This window comes from Canis lupus, chromosome 10 (assembly GCF_011100685.1).
Source record: "Canis lupus familiaris isolate Mischka breed German Shepherd chromosome 10, alternate assembly UU_Cfam_GSD_1.0, whole genome shotgun sequence".
Lineage (NCBI taxonomy): Eukaryota > Metazoa > Chordata > Mammalia > Carnivora > Canidae > Canis > Canis lupus.
Window position 1 is genome coordinate 50688569 of NC_049231.1, and position 14564 is coordinate 50703132.

The 14564-nt window shown below is 50.0% G+C and overlaps 1 protein-coding gene and 1 non-coding gene across 2 annotated transcripts in view; one reads left to right on the forward strand and one right to left on the reverse strand.

Moving 5' to 3' along the window:
• Positions 1-14564, reverse strand: part of KCNK12 (potassium two pore domain channel subfamily K member 12) — a 52748-nt gene that overhangs the window by 14770 nt on the left and 23414 nt on the right. The gene's annotated exons all lie outside the window — the stretch shown is intronic.
• On the forward strand, positions 6895-7013 carry LOC119873808. The gene has a single exon (XR_005366308.1). It is a non-coding gene; the product is annotated as a U5 spliceosomal RNA (small nuclear RNA).

Sequence of the window (14564 nt, forward strand, 5' to 3'; positions counted from 1 at the left end):
TTATTTTTAGTAGCAAGCATAAATGACTTATGAGACTAATTACCTTCGGGGGCCTGTCTCCACAGTGAGATGGGAATCCCTTGCAGCTGAGGTCACATTATACTGGCTATTTGGAACTCTGCTGCTCAGGTTTGAACCCTAGCTCCACCACCCCCTGGCTATGTGTCTTTGAACAAATTCATTAAACTCTCTGTGCCTCAAAGCCCTTATCGGTAAAATGCAGGTAACATAACTACCTCGATCATTTCTTGTATTGAGTTAATATATGCAAAGTATTTAATGCCTAGCACATTAGTAAGCCCTTAATAAAGACTTATTATTAATCTTTCCATGCTCTACAGTGAACAAGGGAATCTTATGTGAAGTAGGCAATGATAGTTATTTGTTGACTGAATGATTGAAAGTAAAAATTTCAAGAACCTCTCAAGGGTAAGAGTTAACTATCTGAGATAGTGGAAAGCAGAGGTGTGGAGTCAACAGGCAGGGATGGGCAAAGCCACATTAGGGTTGCCAGATAAAATACAGAACTCCTAGTTAAATATCAAATCATTTTTTAGTATAAGCATGTCCCAATGATTCATTATTGAGCACTTGGCTGGCTCAATCAGAAGAGCATGTGACTCTTGATTTCAGGGTTGTGAGTTTGAGCCCCACGTTGGGCAGAGGTTACTAAAAAATAATAATAAAATAAAAAATGTTCTTTAAGGGTTATATATTAGGGGCACCTGGCTGGCTCAGTTGCTACAGTGTGCAACTCTTGATCTCAAGGTTGTGAGTTCAAGCCCCATGCTGGGTGTAGAGATTATGTCAAAATCAAATCTTAAAAAAAGGATTAATTATTTATCTGAAATCCAAATATAATTGGGTGTCCTGTATTTTTATTTGCTCAATCTGGTGACCCTACCCATGGCTCCACTTGTTTGCTTGGCACAGTTCTCTGGGAAGCCTTTCCCAACACGTTCAATCTCATTTTAACAGCCTCACTTTAATAATCAAGGAGCCTGAAGCTCACTGGAGTCTGGGCCTTGCCCAAGGCCAGGCTAGCAGTTCAGGCCTTCCCATGGCCCTCCCTCTCCCAGCAGGGAGCAGTGGAATATTTGAGGTGGGATGTAGGGTGGAGGGTTGAACTGCCATTAGGCTGCTCTGTGGTTAGAGTCAAGACACTGACTCATGCTGCTCTAAGTCACTACCCTGGGTTGGTTGCGGGGGAATAAGGGGAGACAGCCAACAGGCCTGGGTAAGCCCTGAACTTACTAGGAGAGCTCCAGGCTGAAAGAATGGACAGGAAAAGTCACTAAAGCATTCAGTGAGGAATAAAAAGGTGGTTGAGCCTAATAATAGTTGACATGTACTGAGGCCATCACTACTTCCAGGTCCTGGACCAAGACTTCGTGTATATCCATGCATTTCATCCTCACCATGACCCCGTGAGGCACTGGGTTTTATTCATTCTAAGTCACAGCTTTTTTTTTTTTTTTTTTCCCTTGCATTTTAACATCCCTGAAATCAGGGTGCTTCTTAGGATAATGACCTGACATAGTTTATTCGGCAACATTTTAAATTCTTCATGGTACACAATAGTGGTGCATTTATAATCGATGGTGCATTTTAAATCTCAGATGGGATGAGCCACAGTGGAAGGTTAACATCATCCCCATTTGCAAGATTAGCAAATACGGTCACACTGAACAGATAAGGACCCTGAAGTTAAATAACTTGCCCAGATCACACAAGAGGCAGAGCCAGGGTCTGAAAGCAGAGGAAGGAGCTTGCGATGTGATAGAGTCAAGTGCACGGGGTTTGGAAGGAAGAGAAGGTCGGAGCCGCAGCAGCTCTTCGCTCCCTGTTGTGCAAGAGAAGCACCTGGGAGACTTAAAGCTGCCCCCAGTGCACAGGTGCACCCACCTGGCGCCCACCGGGGTCAGAGCCCACACTGAGGTCCTCGGGGTGGCCGGTCTGGGTGAGACACCAGGAGGCCTATTTGTCCAGAAGGGTGGGTGGGGGTTCGAGAGGGAGGACGTAGAGGCCTGGCTTTGAGAAAAGCATGCACTCGAGAGTGAGCGCGACCCTGTGGAGGCGGGAAGAGGGCCATGAGGGAGAACTTGCCCTCCACCTCGTTCTCAGGCTGAATTTACGGGAGCATCATGGAGTGAGGCCTCTAGAAACACCTCTCAGGGGCACCGCTAGAAGCTTCTCCAGCATCTCAGCCTGACCCCCAGCAACAGGGACAAACTTACAGGCTGCAGAGGACAAAACTGGCGAGTCCCCATTCCTGTTCTTTCCCAAGGCAGGCATGGGAAGGGCCAAGGCCACCTTTCTTGGAGAGCTGAGAGCAGACTGGGAGCAGAGGCCGGCGTCAGGCTCTTGCCTCCCTTGCCGATGGGGCGCGTGGACGTGTTACTTCTCCGGCTCACAGTGGCCTGCGGCCCGCCTGCCTGGGACCACGGAGTGCCCCCAAAGCAGCAGGTTAACTGGCAGACAGCAGGGCTCCGTCGCTGCTCGGGGGCATCAGGTGAAAGGTGCAAGCCAGGGGGCAGCCAGGAAGGGCTGCCCGTCTACACCCGCGAGACCGACTCTCCTGACTGCTTTCACCTCACTGGGCCTCGGTTTGCGGGCAGCTGCAGGTGAGTGGCGGCATCTGCTCAGGACCTGCTGCAGGCCCTGGCCCCTGAGCCGGGTGGGGGCCCAGCTGGAGGCCGGCACCGCCTCCCCCCATCCCGGGGTGCGGAGTGGCAGCGGGCGGGACACTGGAAAGCGGGGCTGCTGTGGCGGAGCTGGGACCGTGGGCCGCTGTATCGGTGGGCGCTTTGGATTTGTCTAGATTGCCGGCTCCGAGGACAGCAGCCCTTGGCTCCCTTCTCCCCGCAGCTGAGCATGGGGTGGGGTGCGCCCTGGATGCTTGGTGACTCAGGACAAAGCACCTGGAAAACGCGGGCCCCTCCTTCTCCTGTTTGCTTTTGGCTTGTTGTAGGGGGGCCTTTGGGATGGCCTTTGTTTGAGGAGAGAAGGTGGGGGTGGCTGAGAGAGCAGAGAGCTAAAGAAAAGACTGAACCCCCCAGGCTGCAGGCTAGCGATGTTTCACATGAGAAAAGTTTCGGTAAACTGTGAGCAATGGGCAGGTGACCCCAAGAACTGGTTTTGAACCCTGGCACGGCTTTCCTGGCCAGCGGGGCTGGTTGGAACCTCCTCCTACTCTGTGCCACTTCTGTGGGATTAAGGTTTTCTCTCCTCACCAGAAATCATTCAGCAAAATGAGTTATTAAAAGCCAGTTAACTACTCCTGCCTCCGGGTAGCTCCTGCTTAACAACCTCTCCCGGGGAGCAGCTGTCAAACCCGGGCCCTGTGGAGCTGGCGGGAAGATGAGTCATTTACATGGAGCCCATCCTCCGTCCTGCCCCCCAGATCTGTCCCTGCCTCTCTGATGACTAATCCTTTTCAAGGATGAGATCACTGCCCCTCCTGCCCCCCACTGTCCCAAAAGAGCAGAGCCCTAGCCTCGGCCCAGGATTGTGGGGGAAGCTGAATCCAAGGTGAGGGGAGTCCCGGATGGGACATGGGACTAGCCAGCAGGAGCTGGAGTTGGCGCAGCAACGTGAGAAAAGCCTGAGGCCCGCCCTGGCCCCGCTCCTTGCTCTTGGACCTCTGGGCTGTGGTGAGGCTGCCATTCGGGGAGGAGCTTGTGAGCTCGCCTGCTTGGAAGTGTCACTACAATGTCAACTGAATCTCATGTCGCCTCAAATCCTCTATCATAACAGGAGCAGAGGTTTTATTATTTTTTTAAAAGATATTTCTTTCTTTATTCATGAGAGACACAGAGAGAGGCAGAGACATAGGCAGAGAGAGAAGCAGGCTCCCTGTGGGGCACCTGATGCAGGACTCGATCCCAGGACCCTGGGATCACGCCCTGAGCCGAAGGCAAACGCTCAACCACTGAGCCACCCAGGAGCCCGTGGAGCAGAGGTTTTGAAGCCCATGGGGGTTCCCGTAAAGCAGGGTCTTGCTGTCCCACGGACAGTTCAACCTCCTCTCAGTCAATTCCGCTTTCCTGCCCCTGGAGCTGTGCCTCCCGTTCCTCATGCCTGCCTGTGGAGCAGCAAGCCACATTGGAAGGGGGGTGTCTGTGAGGGGAGACACAGGAAGGGAGCCAAGTGCCTGGGAAGCTGAACCTTCTGAGCCCTTGGGGACAGGCTCTCCGTGCACGGGGCAACTCTTCAAGGCCCTGGTCTGTGTGAGGAGTTGTCCCTCTCTCCTTACAGGAGGAGGCCTGTGAACTGCTCCAGAGGAGTGATAAAGACATCATGCAGACAACTGTTGGGAGCTGCAGTGGGGGAAGTGCACTTGAGGGTCCCCACAGAACCTGTGTCTGCCCTGGCGCCCCCTGACATGCCCTCTGCTCTCTGGACCAGCAAACAAGCTAGAGGGGCTGCCCCAGCACCTTGGCACGGGGGTCTGTTAGGGTCTGGCTATGTCGGAAGGGATGGGACTTGAGGTGCCTGGACTGAGGCTAAGGGGTCAGGAGCACCTCCTCCTCCACATGGGGCAGGGCTGCTCCTACCGCACATTCTGCTTTCAGCCACTTATAGGGAAGGGTGGTTGCCCGTGGGCTCACGGGAGGTGAGGGATTGAGGAACTGGGTATGGAGGCCTACTCTGTGCCCTGCATTCTGCTGGTGCTTTCCCAGATGTACCCCCAGAGCAACTCCTGGAGCAGGTGCTTCTGGCCCTTATTCAGGTGAGAAAACCAAGGTCAGAGAAGTCAAGTAATGGAACAAAAGAACACCAGCACACAGGTCCTAAACCCCACACCCATGGCTCTTTCCATTCCCCCTCTCGAGGCCCGACTCAGCCTCTAGCTCACAGCCTCCGGCTCAGAGAATGCACTGTGATCGTGCCCTGAAACATGCAAACAACTATGCCATGATGGGGAACCGTGGCCAAAATGCCTACCCCGGGTCTGTGGCATGAGTGTGCATCTGATCCTGAGTGACAGGAGACGGAGGCTGGGGCTCGGTGGTGTTAAAGACCTTGTCGAGGGTCACAGACAGTGGCATGACTGGGATTCCAGCTCAGGTCTGCCCAACCCCAAATCCCACATTCCTCATCAGCTTGCCTTTAGCCCCCCACCCCCATTCACAGAAAATGACAACTTATCTAGTGGTCACCAGCAAGGACTGTCCCACAAACATGGTTTCCATCTGAGTTTGAACTTATCTAACATGTTTTTGGAAATCTGCTATGTGCTGGGCCGGGGCAGGGGACAGCACACTGTGACGGACTGTATCGTCCGGGCTCTGCAGCCAGAGGCTACCAGGAGCATACCAGGAGACACACAAAATTGAGTTTACCGACTCACTGCCACAAGGGAGATGTACACCATGGGGAGCTGTGGGGCGTCTCGGCCAGCAAGTATCAGAAAGGACTGAGTTAGGATTTGGGCTTGGGTTAGGTGATTTGGAGGGTTGCTCAAGGAAGCAAGGCTTTGCTCTGGATTAGATGCTGCCAGGGAGCAGGGATAATTCTAGGATTGAACATTTTAAAGATTTTATTTATTTGAGATAGAGCACTCGAGAGAGAGCACTAGTGGGGGGAGGGCAGAGGAAGAGACTGAGTACGGAGCCAATGTGGGGCTGGATCCAAGGACCCTGAGACCATGACCTGAGCCAAAGGCAGACGCTTAACCAACTGACCCACCCAGGCGCCCCTAGGATTGGACATTTTAATAACTGCTACCTATAAGGTGGGAATACTGGAGCAATGCCATAGCTGTGGTTGGTAAAGCAGCAGCAGTCATTCATAGCAACCAGGGGGGGTGTTTGGTCATGTTGGTGGCTTGGAGGATGTTCTTTATGTAGTCTGTGTTCAGACATGACTGTGGGTGAGTGGTCTTCTTTTTATCTTACTCTGCTGTGGTCATCAGGTAGCCTTGCCTGAAGTCGGTGTCCCGTGGAATTGCTTATGTTCCGTGTCTGAACACCCCCGCCTAGATGTGAGCACAGGCCTGCTCTCAGCTCACAGGGCCTGCTCCTGTCTTTCTCAGAATGGTTCTGCACTCAGCATTCCATAACAGCATTTTATCGGATGCCATTCATTTTTTAAAAGAAATTCCTTCTAAGTCCTTCAGTTTATTAAAAAACATGTAAGTATATATATGTGTATATATATATGCACATGTGTGTGTGCCTGCACGTGTATTTGATTCAAGTGGAACGCATCTCTCGATTGTAGAAATATGGGTGATTTTCATTTTAATTTTCTTCTGAATGCTTTTGTAAATATTTCACATTTCCTCTGGTACAAATGGGATTGTTAGTTACTACTTTTGAAATCATAACCTTTCCCCTAACAATGATTTTTTTTCTTTTTTTTAAGATTTTATTTATTTATTCATGAGACACACAGAGAGAGAGAGGCAGAGACACAGGTAGAGGGAGAAGCAGGCTCCATGCAGGGAGCCCGACATGGGACTCAGTCCCGGGTCTCCAGGATCACGCCCTGGGCTGAAGGTGGCGCTAAACAGCTGAGCCACCTCGGCTGCCCCTAACAATGATTTTTTTTTTTTTTTTTTAATTTATAAATAGGTGGGAACACCTGGGTGGCTCAGTGGTTGAGTGTCTGCCTTTGGCTTAGGGTGTGATCCGGGAATCCAGGATCGGTCCTGGTCCTGCATTGGGCTCCCTGCGGGGAGCCTGCTTCTACCTCTGTCTGTGTCTCTGCCTCTCTCTCTCTGTGTCTCTCATGAATAAATAAATCTCTTTAAAAAAATTTATAAATAGGTGTATGTGGCTGGCTCAGTCAGTAGAATATATGCAACTCTTGATCTTGAGGTCGTGAGTTCAAGCCCCCTGTTGGGCACAGAGATTACTAAATAAATAAATGAAATTAAAATGTATAAATAGACTCTGGTTTCTCTTCAGATTGAATAAATCTTTCGCCTTTTACTAAGGATTTCCATGGAGAGAAACAACTCTGAGTCTTAGACTAATTTTTTTTGAGGCCTTACTTTGTGTGAGGCTTTAAAAAAAAAAGTATAAATAGAAATGAATGAGATAAGGCCCCTGTTCTCAAAAGAATGACCCTGAGACCCTGGGAGTATGAGAGACATCACAAGAAGCTAGGAAATAAGAGAAGAGGCCTAGGGGGCTTCCCAGAGGAGGTGCCGCTGACTGAGTAGTAAACATGTCTTAGCCAAGCAGGTGGAGGTTGGGAAATGGATTCAGGGGTCATATGGATTAGACTTCTTAGGGAGCATATACAGTATGAGAATGAGGGCCTCTGGGGAACCCTGGCATTTAAAGGGGAGAAGAGGAGCCCGTGAAGGAGCTTTCATGCACTTAACAGATATCTGAGGACCTACTGTGTGCCAGGTGTTAGACTAGGCCATTGGGATTCATCAGTAATTTAAATAGTTCCTTTCCCTCACAGGGCTTATATTTCAGCTTGGGAAATGGATAATAAACTACAAACAATGTGCAAGTAAATTGTATTGGAAAATAGTTGATACCATGAAGAAAAGGAAAAACTAGAGCTGGCTAAGGGGGTGAGGGTGCCATGGGCTGGGAGAGCGCATGCTGCAGCATGAAGTGGGGTGAGCCAGGGCAGGCCTCACTAAGGAAGTAACATTTGGTGAAGCACTGGAAGAAGTGATGTCTGGGGTAAGAGTGTTCCAGGCCAGTCAGCAGCCAGAGCAAAGGCCCTGCGGCAGGAGCTGGAGGTGGAGGAGGAGGAGGAGAGCAGGAGAAAGAAAGAAAATACTAGACAGAGGGATTAGTCAGCAAATCTCTCATTCACCCTCTCAGGGCAAAGTCTAACTCACACAGATGCCCCAGAACAGAAGAGAAGCTGTCACTCTCATTTGATTTTAGCATGAGGGATAAACAGATAAGCTACTGCTCTTTAAAAAAGCGGAAGAAGTAGAATAACTATTCAAGTAGATTTCAAGAGACAGCAGAAATGCTGAATATAACTGATAACTACCTTTTATCTCTATCAGCAGATCACATGCTATTTTAGAAGGAATTAAGATAAGAACAACCATTGGTTGCTCAGTGTACAGAGCAAATTTTTATGTTTTATTTGATCAATTTTTTTAAAGACTTTATTTATCCATGAGAGACACAGGTAGAGGGAGAAGCAGGGTCCCCACAAGGAACCTGATGCAGGACTCGATCCCGGACCCTGGGATCACGCCCTGAACCAAGGGCAGGCACTCAACCACTGAGCCACCCAGGTGTCCCTAATTTGTTTATTTGAGAGTATGTGTGCATGAGCACAATTAGGGTGGGGGAGCGTGGGGGGAGGAGCATAGGGAGAGGGAGAGATAGAATCCCAGACTCCACACAGTGTGGGGCCCCAAGTGGGGCTTGATCTTACAACCCCAGGATCATGACCTGAGCCAAAGGCAGATGCTTAACCGACTGAGCCACCCAGGCGCTCCAAGCTATTACAATTTTTACATGACAGTAATAATAATAAAGCCAGTCTCTCTGGCTGCTGTGTTGAGCACAGCCTGAAGAGTCGGGATCTAGGAGTCCAGTTCAGAGGCTGCAACACCGAACAGGTGGGGGTGGCCCCAAGCAGGACAGTAGCCAGGAGGAGCCTAGGAAAGGGGAGGCCAAAGGGAGGAAACAAAAGCAGGAGAGGACAAAGTCACCAAAGCTAGAACAGACAAAGGGCTTGAGAAGCATGGATGAGGGAGTAAGAGGTCAGAGACTTCTAGAAGGATCTAACCAGATAGAAACCTGACAGGTCCCCTGGGATTTGGCAACTGGGAGAAACTGGCTGTAGGCATGAAATGAGGGGATAGGGCTTCATGAATTCCAGGCTGCAGGGGCAAAGCTCCGGTAGGGGAGGACATGGACACAGCGGAGGAGCCTGCCTTTGAAGCAGCTTAGGGGAGGAAGGCTAGGACACCCTGACCTGGCAAGGCTCAGGGCCAAGACAGGTGCTTCACTTACTTTACCTCAGGGAGTATTATGGTCTTTTTTTTTTTTTTAATGTTTTTATTTTTATTTTAAGATTTTACTTATTTATTCATGACAGACACACAGAAAAGCAGAGACACAGGCAGAGGGAGAAGCAGGCTCCATGCAGGGAGCCTGACGTGTGACTCGATCTCAGGACTCCAGGATTGCCCTTGGGCCAAAGGCAGGCGCTAAACTGCTGAGCCACCCAGGGATCCCCGGGAGTATTATGGTCTTAATGTTTGCCTTAATGGATGGTCTTAATGTTAATGCATCACCGTGAGGTGATGGCATTAGGAGGTAAGGCCTTTGAGAGGTGATAGGTTAGAGGGAGAAGCCCTCTAACCTATGAATGGGCTCAGTGCCTGCACACGAGCTCCCTTGTCTCTGCCATCATATGGGGATACAGGGAACAGGTGTTACCTATGAACCAGGAACTGGGCGCTCACCAGACACCGAATCTGCTGACACCCTGATCGTGGACTTCCTAGCCAGGAAGTGGACTAGCCAGAGCCATGAGAAATAGATACTGTTTAAGCCACTCAGTCTCTGGTGTATTGGTCATGGCAGCCCGAGCAGACCAGGCGGGGAGGTGGAGTAGCTTGTTCAAGTATCTGAAGAGGACGGTTAAATTCCCGGGCCCTGGAATCAGATTCAGATTGTACCTCGGTCCGCACTCACTCGGAGCTACCTGCCATGTCTGTCTTGTCTGTCAGGTGGAGATAGCAGTCCTGTGCAGGGTGGCTCTTGGACTCAGCAGAGTGAACATCAGTCTGTGTCTTCACTGTCAAGGTGACACACCTGGCAAGGGCAGTGAGGGAGGAGTTCCTAGCTGGGCAGACCTCTACCTTGGAAGAAAGACAAACAAATGCTCCTAAAATTTCAGGTGTCAGATGTTGCTTTTAGGCATTCACTCCTTGTCTTAGTCTGTTCGAGCTTCTATAACACAATCCTATATACTGGTGGCTCATAAATGACAGACATTTATTCCTCACAGAGCTAGAGACTGGGATGTCTAAGATGAAGGTGCCAGCAGATTTGATGTCTGGTGAGAGCCCTCTTCCTGCCTCACAGGTGCCATTGGTCTGCATTTATGAGGGAAGGGGTGAGAGATCTCTCTGGGATCTTTTTTATAAATTCACTAATCCCTTGGGACACCTGGGTGGCTCAGTGGTTGAGCATCTGCTTTCAGCTCAGGGCATGATCCCAGGGTCCTGGGATTGAGTCCTGCATTAGGTTCCCTTGGAGCTTGCTTCTCCTTCTGCCTATGTCTCTGCCATCTCTCTGTGTCTCTCATGAATAAATAAAATCTTAAAAAATAAAGTCACTAATTCCATTATGAGGCTGCCACCCTTAGCACCTAATCACCTCTCAGAAGCCCTGCTACCTAATAGCACCATCTTAGGGATCAGATCTCAACATATGAACGTTAGGGGGACACAGGCATTTCAGACCATTCTACTTCCTCACTTACACGTGCACTCACCTGGCCTCCCTCTTCTATAACATTATGATGTGCCTACTGTGTGCCAGCCATGAGGTGTGTTCACTGTGCCAAGGGGCTTAGTGTCTATCTTAGGAAGTGGGAAGACAGAGGCTCACCTCATTAGAGGCTTGGACAAGAGCCTGGAGGTTCTGAGCAGCAAACCCCCTCCTGTGGGGTCTCTAGATGCCATCTATCCACTAAGTCAAGTCATCAAAAAACAGCTACCGTGGACCATACCATCTTTGCTTCCCATAGAGATGCTTTCAGAAATGATTTAATGTTTTACTGCCTGACTTTAGGAAGACCAGGTCTGTTTCTTCAAAACGAAAGAAAAAAATCATTGCCCACATCCCTGACTAAAGATCCATGAGGGCCACCTCGGTGGCATAGTTGGTTGGGCTTCTGACTTTTGATTTTGGCTCAGGTCATGATCTTGGGGTCCTAGGATTGAGTCCCACATCGTGCTATGCACTCGGCAGGGAGTCTGCTTGAGGATTCTCTCCTTCTCTTTCTGGCCCTCCCAGAAATACATATAAATAAATACAAATAAATAAATCTTAAAAAAGGTCCATCAGAGTTGCTTCTCCTTGGCTTTAGGATCTGAAGTGTTGGTTTGCTTGGGAGACCTGTCCACTTGCTTCCTTTCCTGAGTGCCTAGTGTGCCCACTGAGGGGAAGCTTGGAGGCAGTGCAGTGACAAGTGGCTGTAGGACTGTATCCCAGGGCCTGGGACAACTCATCAATCTTAAATCATTTTTTAGCCCTTTTCACCCCTCCCTCCCTGCTTCCCTCATTGTCATCTTCCTCTTGTCCACAAGACCTGCTGAGCACCTGCTCTGTGCAAGCACTGTGCTGGGGTACCACCCTGCCCTATTAGAGCTCACAGCTTAGTTTCTTCTAGTTTTACTGCGAAGTTCATTCACACTATGTAAAAGAAGCTAGCTTTTAGTTATATCTAATAAGCAGCAACAGTTTCTAGAAATCTTCAAGTCACAGCAAGCCCACCAAATACACGGAATCTCTTTCTCTAGAGTGGGTGGTCTTTAAAATGCAGACCAACTCTTTCACCAAGGAAGGCTCTGACAGGTTTCACTCTGAAAGCAGGGGGATGACCTCGATGACCTCTCACTTCCCTAATTCTTATGTTGAAGCCTAACTAACCCTTCCAGTTCCCCAGAACATGACTGTCTTTGTTCATAGAGCCTTTAAAAAGGAAACTAAGGAAAAATGAGACCATGTAAGTAGATCCTAAACAGGACTGAGGTCCTTATAAGAAGAGATCAGGACCCACATACTGAGGCAGGACCACGTGAGGACACATAAAGAAGACAGCCACCGCCTACATGTCAAGGAAAGAGGCCTCAAAAGAAACCACCCCTGAGGACACCTTGATCATGGACTGTTGGCCTCCACAGCCATGAGAAGATGAGCCACCCAGTTCGTGGTGTTTTGTTGTGACAGCCCACGCTGGCTGCTGGAGCCCATGTGCAAGGCTGCAAAAGCCCTGCATCACTGCACCCTTGCTCATCCTGGGTTTTTACAGCAGTGGTGGCAGCAGGGAGCTCAAATGCACAGCTTAGTTTCTGAGCCCTGATCAGGAGGCTGTGTTTATATTTATCCTGCTAACTGCAGGGGACTGTTTATACCCAGAGCAATAACCTCCCAGGCGAGATGAGGGCAGCCAAGGAACCAGCTGCTTCCGTCAGGCCTGCTGGCTTCCTCCAGCCGGGCCCACACTGTCAGGCCCCATGGTTGTCAGGTGCCACCTCCCTCCAGACTCTCTGTGATGCCAGCTTTCCTCACCCCCACACCAGGCTTGGGCTCAGGGGCCGAAGTCTGGTCTTCCTGGAACACAGGCAGATTGCAGAGAAGCTGACTGCTTCTCTCAGGCTCTCCAGAATGTGCACAGCCCAAAGATTCCTGCCTTTGCAAACCAATCTTCATCCTAGTCTCACTCAGATTCAGCATGATACGGGGTGTCCAGTAGGTGCTCAATAAACAGAGTGAGAAGGTGTTTGGGTTTAAAAAATTGGTCTAGACTTATACCTTCATAAACTGTAAAGTGCTTTTGCCGCTCATCCTTTCTTCTTGCTCCCCTTCCTGGCAGCTCTGAGAGGATGGTCTCCTGGGAGTGGGGCCCAGCCACTCTGGGATTGTTCAGGGATCTTAAAGCTTGCCTGGCCTCCAAGGAGCCAATGAGAATTTCCAGCAGGACTGGCTGTCACTCAGATTTCTTACCAGAGAAATCACTGCCACATTGTGACCCTGGAAGTCCCCAGCCCAGGTAGGAGTGTGATGGGGGTACCCAAGCCAGGTGAGGGTGCCCAGGCTTCTGCTACCTGCAGAGAATTCAAGGATGCAGGGAGCCAGCGCAGGCCACTATAGAAAGCAAGGAAAGATGCAGATGGGCTTACAGGTTTTCAGTGCTGGCTAGAGGGTTTCCCTTTATAATTCTGGGTGGCTTAATACATGGGGGTCAGTCTGCACACAGACATGCACATTTAAAGGGACTATTTGAGGTGGGAACTTTTAATTTCCTTGAGCAGGTGTGTCAGTGTGACTGTGAAAAAGGGACCTGCCAGAGCACTGGATCACAGAACCTGTCACAACCACGGCCACCACCACAAACACAGATGACAACCACGTTGTTTAGCTCTCATCACTACTCTGTGTCACTTTCCTCTTGGTTTCCACTTGGTTTCTCTGGGGGTTTACGGCTGTAAAAGGTCATTTTCACATACAGTTTATTTACCTTTCCTCCCAACCATCTGAGGTGGGTGGGAGTACCCTGTTTTTAGATACACAGTCTGAGGTTCAGACAGGCATGGACTGTGGCAAGAAAGTGGTGGAGGTGGGTGTCAGAATTCAGGTCTGTGATCCCACAGTGGCTGACCCAACCCTCTTTTTGGGTCTTTGACAACGCTGTCCTAGGCTTTCAGAGCAGAAACTCATCAGAAGCTAGGTGTTCCTGTCCCAGAAGACAATGGGGTGTATTCCCTCAGGCGTGTGTTCTGTTGGCTCTTTGGTAGGAAGGGCAGAGCGGGGATCACCATGGTTACGTGGCCCTGGACACTGCCCCTGGATGAGCCCTCTGGGAGCCAGGCCAGCGACTGGGGCTTGGGGATGGGTCATTCCCTCCTCCTCTCTGCTACTATGATTCTGAAGGTCTATAAAAGAAGTGTGCCATCTTTACAGTCTATTTCTCATCTCTGCCACACAGTGAGGCGTCATCTACTCAGATTCAATTCGTCTAGCTCTTTCTATTACTGATGAGAGGAGATCAGGGGCTCTTTCCACCAAGGAGCCAAGAGGATGCCCATCACTGCTTCTAGGAGCAGGGGTCCTCAGATGTGGCACTGAGTCCCCAGGGCCTGCCTTCCCTCAGCTCTTGGTGGGCACAAAATGCCAAGCAACATTCTAGAAACACAGCCACCAATTTCACCTCTCTTTTGGTCTGACTCTACTGTCTCAGAGGAGAGCGAAGACAGACCTCTACCCAGAGGACAGACACACAGACATGCTAGGTACTCCTATTTCCCTGTCTTGTCCCCCCAGCTCCCTCTCAATACACACACAGGGTATCACGGGGATAAAGCCAGACCAAAGGGATTCTTGTCACATTAGCTCTTTGTATCATTTCAGCGTGTTCTTCAGCGAGGCCTCGTAGCCCAGGGAAGCCCTGGCCTCTGCGTGTAGGACTTATGCCTTACCAGCTCTGAATGACAGGGATTGTGGATTGCAGCCTGGGGTCAGCATCTGGGAAAGCCTTTCTCTTTCATACGACACTTTACCAGGTCCTTGAGATAGCCAGCATCATTGTTCCCAGGGTTTTCACTAAAACGTATCAGTCCCATGTACTTTTCTGTCTGAATAACTCATAGATTGCAAAAGCTATAATTTCATGGGATTTGTTTTAAATGCCCTTTGTTGGCAGACGTGGGCTCAGCATGAGCATTCTAATTTTCCAGCCTCCTAAATGGCCCCCCTGTAGCTAACACGTACCACGCACCAAACATAACACACCCTCTTTCCACCCCCCAGACAACCCGATTACTCACTCACATGGTCTTCACCAGGGTCCTCCTGGGAGGAGGGGGATAGTCCCTGGCCTAGGTCTTG